The sequence below is a fragment of the Protomyctophum parallelum genome, assembly GCF_964188405.1.
Source record: "Protomyctophum parallelum genome assembly, chromosome: 19".
Classification (NCBI taxonomy): Eukaryota; Metazoa; Chordata; class Actinopteri; order Myctophiformes; family Myctophidae; genus Protomyctophum; species Protomyctophum parallelum.
Window position 1 is genome coordinate 23,486,156 of NC_139717.1, and position 7,948 is coordinate 23,494,103.

The window sequence follows — 7,948 nt, forward strand, 5'->3', positions numbered from 1 at the left end:
ATGGGATGGGAAGAATGACAGGATGACAGGTAAGATGAAGAGGAAGGAGAGATGGAGGCGAAGGATGATGGATAAACTTCAGATCTCCTGCAGATTCTGGTTGTCAAGGTTGCTCATATCTGCATAATTACCGTGCCATTCATATTTACCACATGTTTATTAACTGTGCAATCTGATTGCTTTGTAGCATTTTATACAATTTATATTCCGGTGTCATCATTATGACTTGCATTGATTTAATAAACAGTCTCAAGATACTATGCTGCTGAGCCTGTGGTATATGCTTGGTGCATCAAAAGGTTATCTTAGGGCCCAGGCCGTAGCGTAACGGTCTGGGCACCGGACTGGTAATCCAGTCGCAGTGTGCCGCGGGTTCGACTCCCGGACCCGACACGGCCTTTACTGCATGTCATCCCCCCATCTCTCTCCCGTTTCCTGTCAGCCTACTGTCTGTCCCTTCAAAAAAATCAATAAAAGGCGTAAGCCGCAAAAAAAATATCTTAAAAAAAAAAAAAAAGTTATCTTAGGTGCATTCATTACTTTATAGAAAACAAACATAAGAGGTCATAATAAGATATACCCACGCACTCCAGTGTTCCTGTTCTAGAAAGCCTAAAAAACTGTCCACTACAGAGATCAATACAAAATGTTTGCCTTCATGAAGACATAATGTGTGTGTGCTGTGAAACAGTGCACAAGAGCAAAAAATTGTGAATTGCTGCATAACAGCAGCACACGTTTCAGTCCTTAACTATCATCAGTTTAATCACCGATTACCATTTCAGTAGGCAATCAACAACCTGTCATGGATTACATTTTAAAGTAATCCTCCCTGACCTAGCATTTGACAAAGCAGAGATCAAAGGAGTTTCTGGAGAACTGAGGCAGGCTGTGTTATGGTATTAAAGAGAGCCAAGCTCCCTGCTCATCGGAGGCTTAATGTGCCCAGCAAAAGTGCTGAAAGAGCTTGTCAACACAGATCTGAGTGAAACTATGCATTTGAAAACAGCAGGTGGAGAGTTAAAAGCAAAGCTAGGATATAAAAAGCCACCTTTAAGTGCACACCCGGTAAATGTAATGTCTCCATTTGCGGATGAATAGGGTTAATTACATTAATAGTGAAACCATTGAAGTAGCAAATAACTGTAATTGTAGATGTTCCACACACTAGGCTCTCTATCCTCCTCCTCCTCCTCTGGGCCAGACTTCTGTTAGAGGGCACCAAGCGTGAACATCCATCTTCAAGCGCTTATCTGAAGTCACGGGAGCAACAGCTCCGCCAGAGAGCTGCAGATCGACTGATCCCTCTCCAGAGCAACATTAGTAACTTCATTCTGGGGGATCCCGTGTGGTTCCCGGTAGATAATGGAGATATAAACCCACACACACACATACACACTATAGAGTTTGTAGATCAGCTATATTTTGACTGATCAGCTATATTTTTAAGAGATTTGGTTTTGCGGAAAAATGTTAAAAGTACATTCGCAGCTCAAGTCTGCTCATAATTTGAGGGGTCTATATTATGACCCCCCCAGTCAAATTATGACCCCCCCAGTCAAAAAAACACTTTGTTTGAAATAGACACTCATGCTTTCAAAGGTGTGATTTGGGGTCCTAAGGATGAATACAAAATGATTATCAACATCTTAAAACCAAAATGTTGAATTGTGGGTTTGAGCTCACATGCCCTTTTGATGTAAATCAAAGGGGGGGAGGGGTAACTACCTGTCAGTGGGGAGTGTTGGCTGGGAGGAGGAGTAGGACTAAGGCCCTATACGTCCTCTCTGGGGGGGAGGGGGGGTACTACCTGTCAGTGGGGAGTGTTGGCTGATGAATGAATATCAACATCCTAATACATCCTGATACAGGGGGGTCAAAATATGACAGGCAATTCCTGCTGTCAAAAGGGTCTAAACGTATATGAGCTGGAGCACCTTCAGATCGTTGAACACATTCAGCCACCTACCAGTGTTGTTTTTGGCAGCACATTTTAGTCATTAGTCATTCATCTGCAGTTGATTTAGTCGACTAAAATGTATTCTGGCAAGCCTTGACGCCATCGTAATGACTGTTTTTACACTTGCTGAAAATAGCCGATCTACAAGCTGATTTTTTATTTTAATCATAACATACTAAGACATATTTGACTTATTAACCGGGGTTCCTTTTAACGCCAAGCACATATTCACCTCATATTCATCTCATGTTACAGTATGTTCTTTTGTACCTCCAGCGTTCCAGCACTCAACAGATGAGGGTTGTTGTGTAGCTCTTTCCACAGCCTTAATTCGTGTCTGTATATTTGGGGCCCTATCCCCTAACGCTTTTTGTCCTAACTTGTGTCACATTTGCCACTGACATCGAAAGGAGATTTTACGTCATATTGTGTCTGAGCAACTCAAAATGTTACATCACGATGATATCCGATGATAAGAGCGCCCCTCACTTCACACGGGTGTGATTTTTTCACTTCTAACCACTTTCCATTTAGCCTTGTCCTCGTTTAAGTGATATTTTATGTCAAGAGTGATATAGTCTTCTTTTCAGGGGGTTGAGACGACGAGGATGATGGAGAATGAGACCGTGCCCTTGATCGTGGCCGTGGGTCAGACTGGGGGCTGGCTGCGTGGCCGCGGGTCAGACTGGGGGAGAGGACTTAATTGCCCACAGAGGCAGACATTTTCTTCCACCAAGAGACCTCAACACTCAAGTTCAGGAGTCGAAGAATGAATGGTAAATGGTGCATTTATATATACTGTAGCGCCTTTATCCAAGGCGCTTTACATATAGATTGTGCATTACATTCACCCATTCACACACACATTCATACACTGATGGCAGCGGAAACCATGCAAGGCAGCACCAACCAGCACATCAGGAGCAATTTGGGGTTCAGTGTCTTGCTCAAGGACACTTCGACACTAACTCTGGGGGAGCCCACAGGGAACTGGCAACCTTGTGGCTACCACCCGGCGACTCTGTTGTCTGTTGACTACCTCTGTTGTTTTGGGGAACATACTGGTCACTGGTCAACAAAGCATAAAATGAAATTTTTACGCCGTTGAAACATGAATACGTACAGGGCCTTCAGCTTGTTATGTTTACGGACACATACACACACACACGCTTCATGGGAATATACAGTACCAGATTGTACTATACAGCAGGTTTACAGTTGTAAAGGTTGTATTGACTTGTGGTTTCGTTTGCAATGTACCCATTATGCATACTGTGAAATATAAATATCAATCAATCAATGGTCAGTACTCAGTATTACTTGGCATGGTACACTGCTTAGTGGACAGCACAACGTACGCGTTTCGGCATTTAAGCCAACAATGGTGGAGGAGGAGATGAGGGAGTTTTTCAGGACAACGGAGTGTGGGAGCTGGTATGAATACAGCCTTTGGTGCTCCATCGACAAGCCCTGGGTTGAAAGAGACCATCACAGCCCTACTGAACAGGAAGAGACACATGACACAGAGGAGGTTGTCCAGAGGGAGCTGAAAAAGGCCCTGCATGGCAGAAGCAGAAGAAACGACTCCTTCAGGGACACACTGGAGGGCCGGCTTATAGGACAATAGCTCCAGAGAGGGTTGTGCGTGTGTGTGCGAGCGCGCGTGCGTGAGTAAGGATATGCAAAAACATCCCGAACAAAGATACCCCCTAGATACCCTCACAAAAACATGCCGTAATCCTGGTCTCTAAAACTACCTCCCCCTGGCCAGCCGGGGCGCCTGATGGAGGGGAAAGGAACTGGTCGGAATAACGTGTCCCTTCCACGCGCTACGTCTGCCCGGGGAAATTCCCCTCTGTCAGGTGAAAAGAAACAGCTTGGACTCCTCATGCATAGAAGGAGGCATGAGGTCAGTCCGCTGCCCCCCCAGGTTGGCAGAGGAAGTGTAGCGCCCAGGATTACATTAGATAATTGGCACTGGGTTAAAAATAAAAATAAAGGGATGAGGATGAATAAATGGTGCTATTGATGTCTGATGATGTCACAGGGGGTAAACACAACAGTATAATGTTTTAACAAGTCAAACTAATGAACTCCCTACTAATAATTAAATGAGACTAGATTCTATTTCACCCATAAGTCGGGCTTGGTTGGAGTTATGGCCATAGACTGGGTTATGAATTTTAGTTGCAAATGAAAAGCATCGCCATTAACCTTAATGGGACTTAGTGCTTGCATGTTCTCACATTACTTCAGTGCTTCAGCACGGGACGGGATGTTCATAAAATTACTTTTTGGCCATCGCATAGTGTTCGTATAGTGGCAGAGAGACGCCACACCTTTAATATTTATATATAAGTCAAATCATGCTAATGGCTTTTGTTCATTTATTTATCTGTAGGACCCATCATATATACTGGTGCACTGACTTCTCTGATGAATTACCAACGCTGAGTGGGCAGCTTATATCCATTACCCACAGAACAACGCAGGCATTTCCCTTTTATTCCACTCCTCGTCTATATAGCACTGCATGGTATTCCCTGGTATAACTCTTCTGCCCTAGCTATTGCAGAAGTGTCAACACTGTAGATGAGAAAAAGAGATTGTGAAGCAGCAACTAATCTTGAAACATCAATAGAGGGATGGACAGGTCATGAGGAAGGAAAGACTGCCGATGGATAGATGGATGCTAGCTTTGGACTGCTAAGGGTTGTCAAAGGGGAAGAGAGAGAGAGAGAGAGAGAGAGAGAAAGTGTGCGTGTGACGTGCATGCGACATGCGTGTGACGTGCGTGCTTCCAAGTGTTAGATTAAGAAAGCTAGACAACAGAGAGAGAGCTCAGCTCACCAGGCTCCTGGTTCTACTTTGAGTTTAAACTACACAGTCATACCCTCCCTGAACCAAGCCTTAAGTGAGTTGTATTTTCAGGCCTGTCAGATACAGCCTTTGAATAGAATAGTCCTGTGCTATTTTTGGTGCACAACACCCATGCGCAGGTACTGTATAAGTAATCATTCAATCAGGCTCAAGAGATACTCATGAAAAGGACAAGATGCACCGCGTTCCTATTGAAGACTCCTGGGGGTGCTGAGTACTGTATCTCCACCATCTTTCATGAGAAGCACAGTGCCTTATCTATTCACTGAGGCTCATCAAAACAAGACACACGTCAAGACAATTATGAATCACATTGACAAGACTTTTGTCAAAAAACATTGAAATCAAGTAATAGCTCAACGATTCTCAACCTGTGGGCCGGGGCAAGAAGGCCCCTAAATAATTGGCAACACACTAACATTAATGAATATAAAATATCATGGTGTTTTTTTCTTTGATTAAAAACGGTATCTTTGAAAAACAAAGAAAAGGTCCAGCACACTGTCAGACACTCGCCAAAATGTTGCTCTTTATTAGGTCGACGTTTCGGTCGCGTAGACCTTCATCAGCACAAACGATGTGTTACCAGACGCCAATCAGCCGTTGGCAAAAACAAAATGTGCCTGCCGGCGGATTACACGACTTTAGCCAGGCTCGGGATGAAGGCCAACAATGGCCGAAACGTAAGTATTTTCACAATAAACGAAACACGGTGGAGCAGAGCTTTTCATCACGTATCACCGTCCCATAGGATGCCCTATATAGAATGCAGGCTATATATTTTGAAAGTAACTTCATCTGATTAGCATATAAAATGCCCCCCCTTGACAATATCTCTGATCCACGTTTGTACTTTCTGGGCAAGTTTGTTGATGTGAATTAAATGCACAGAATTTATTCACAGATGCGGAACTTAGCAAAAAAACATTCCTCTGGCCATGCATAATTCTGTCCCAATAACTTGTGGGTATCTTAAAAAAGAAAAGCGGACCAGCGTTGCGTTCAGTGCCAGACTGCTCTTCTCTTATCCTCTCTACCAGAAACTCTAAGAGGGGATTTCAGTACATGAAAGACACTTGCATGCACTTGTCCCCCACCCCTCCTCCCCGTGAAAACAATACTTTTGTGTTTTCACTCACCATTTCCACTGTGTGCTTACAGCAGCTGGGCCTTTGTGCCATCTCTACAGTTGGTCTCATTGTGATGCATGTGTGCAGTGCAGGGCCAGAAGGGCGGCCGGCTCTCGGGAGAATGAAGATTAATCCCAGCCTCGGTAATGACCTTTATTGTGAGTGGGACGGATGGCAGGTAATACTTCCTGCTCTGTAATGTGGAGTGATGAACCCTCAAGTAATTACGACAATTCCTCATGGTCATTAGAGAAAAGGTAAGAGTTCTCTGCTGAGGGCTCACTCCCCGGAATTCGACTGGATAGCCGAGGGCAGAGGGCACTTCCTGGTGGACTGTCGTTCGTTACGCATTTGGATATATACAAAATGACTGCCATTACGTCACCTGTGATTATGATCTGTTCATGATGCTCTCTCTTCACATTTTGTGAACGAATACTCATTTTGTAACTTCATCATTAAATCACCATGTTTTTGTCGTGTTATGTTACAAAATAAATGTGTAAACATTTCAAAAATAATAATTATATCATTAGCTTGCGGCCCATGGACTTTTTGAATTTTGCTGAGTGGCTCCTGAGCCATCTTAAGTTGAGTAGCCCTGTTTCTATGTCTACTCAAGCTTTTGTGAGCACCCCAGACAGTTTTTAAGTTGCTATTAATTCAGTATTTAGATATTTGATATTAATTATATCAGACACACCCCCTTCTACAACGCCATTGTGACTTTAAACTACATTTTAACGATGATAAATTAATCAAAAACAGCCGTCATCATTAGTTCCGGTGACTGGTCGTTCTAATGCGTGAATGGGTCATGTTTTTTTCCGATTAGCCTACTTTTTCATTCAACTTTCTTTTTAGTATTGTTCCCCATAATACATGAAAAAGGTAATTGAAAGTAGAAAGTAGACTGACCCAAAACATGTTTGAAAGAGAAATATCCTTTAATGCATGTCCATTTCCCACCAATAACAACAATCCATAAAAAGATGTCCCTGAATCAATTATCCTCCATTAAAGCCAACTACAAACAAAAGAGCAAGAAGGGGAGAGCATTTACACGTGCGTGCGTGCATCTCACCGATTCACATCTTTGAGCTTTTCACCTCAACATTTTCTCATTTAACGGTTTACAGATTAAGCTGTAATCACAAAGACACCAGTCTTGCCCAAACACAGTGGAACACAGGGAAGAAAAATACACCTACACATAGTAGCTAGGTGTGAGGCGCTTTCACAGTGTGATGTTGGAGAGTGTCAACCGTTGTGACAGTGTCGCCGCGTCCCTGATTTGATTCCCGGTAGGGGGCTAGTGTTGTTGGCCCTCTATACCGGGGGAGAGTGTCCTGTCCACAATAAGGTCAAATCACCCAGAAACATTGCTTGCTGGTAGGTGACCAGATGGTGCTTCGACCACATCAGTGAAATGTCCTGGAATGATTCTGGTTCAAGGCTGGAGTTGCACGTTGTTGCCTGGATCAACGACAGGTCTGCTACAGGTCTGGATCAACGACAGGTCTGCTACAGGTCTGGATCAACGACAGGTCTGCTACAGGTCTGGATCAACGACAGGTCTGCTACAGGTCTGGATCTGCTACAGGTCTGGATCTGCTACAGGTCTGGATCAACGACAGGTCTGCTACAGGTCTGGATCTGCTACAGGTCTGCTACAGGTCTGGATCAACGACAGGTCTGCTACAGGTCTGGATCAACGACAGGTCTGCTACAGGTCTGGATCTGCTACAGGTCTGGATCAACGACAGGTCTGCTACAGGTCTGGATCTGCTACAGGTCTGCTACAGGTCTGGATCAACGACAGGTCTGCTACAGGTCTGGATCAACGACAGGTCTGCTACAGGTCTGGATCAACGACAGGTCTGCTACAGGTCTGGATCTGCTACAGGTCTGGATCTGCTACAGGTCTGGATCAACGACAGGTCTGGATCTGCTACAGGTCTGGATCAACGACAGGTCT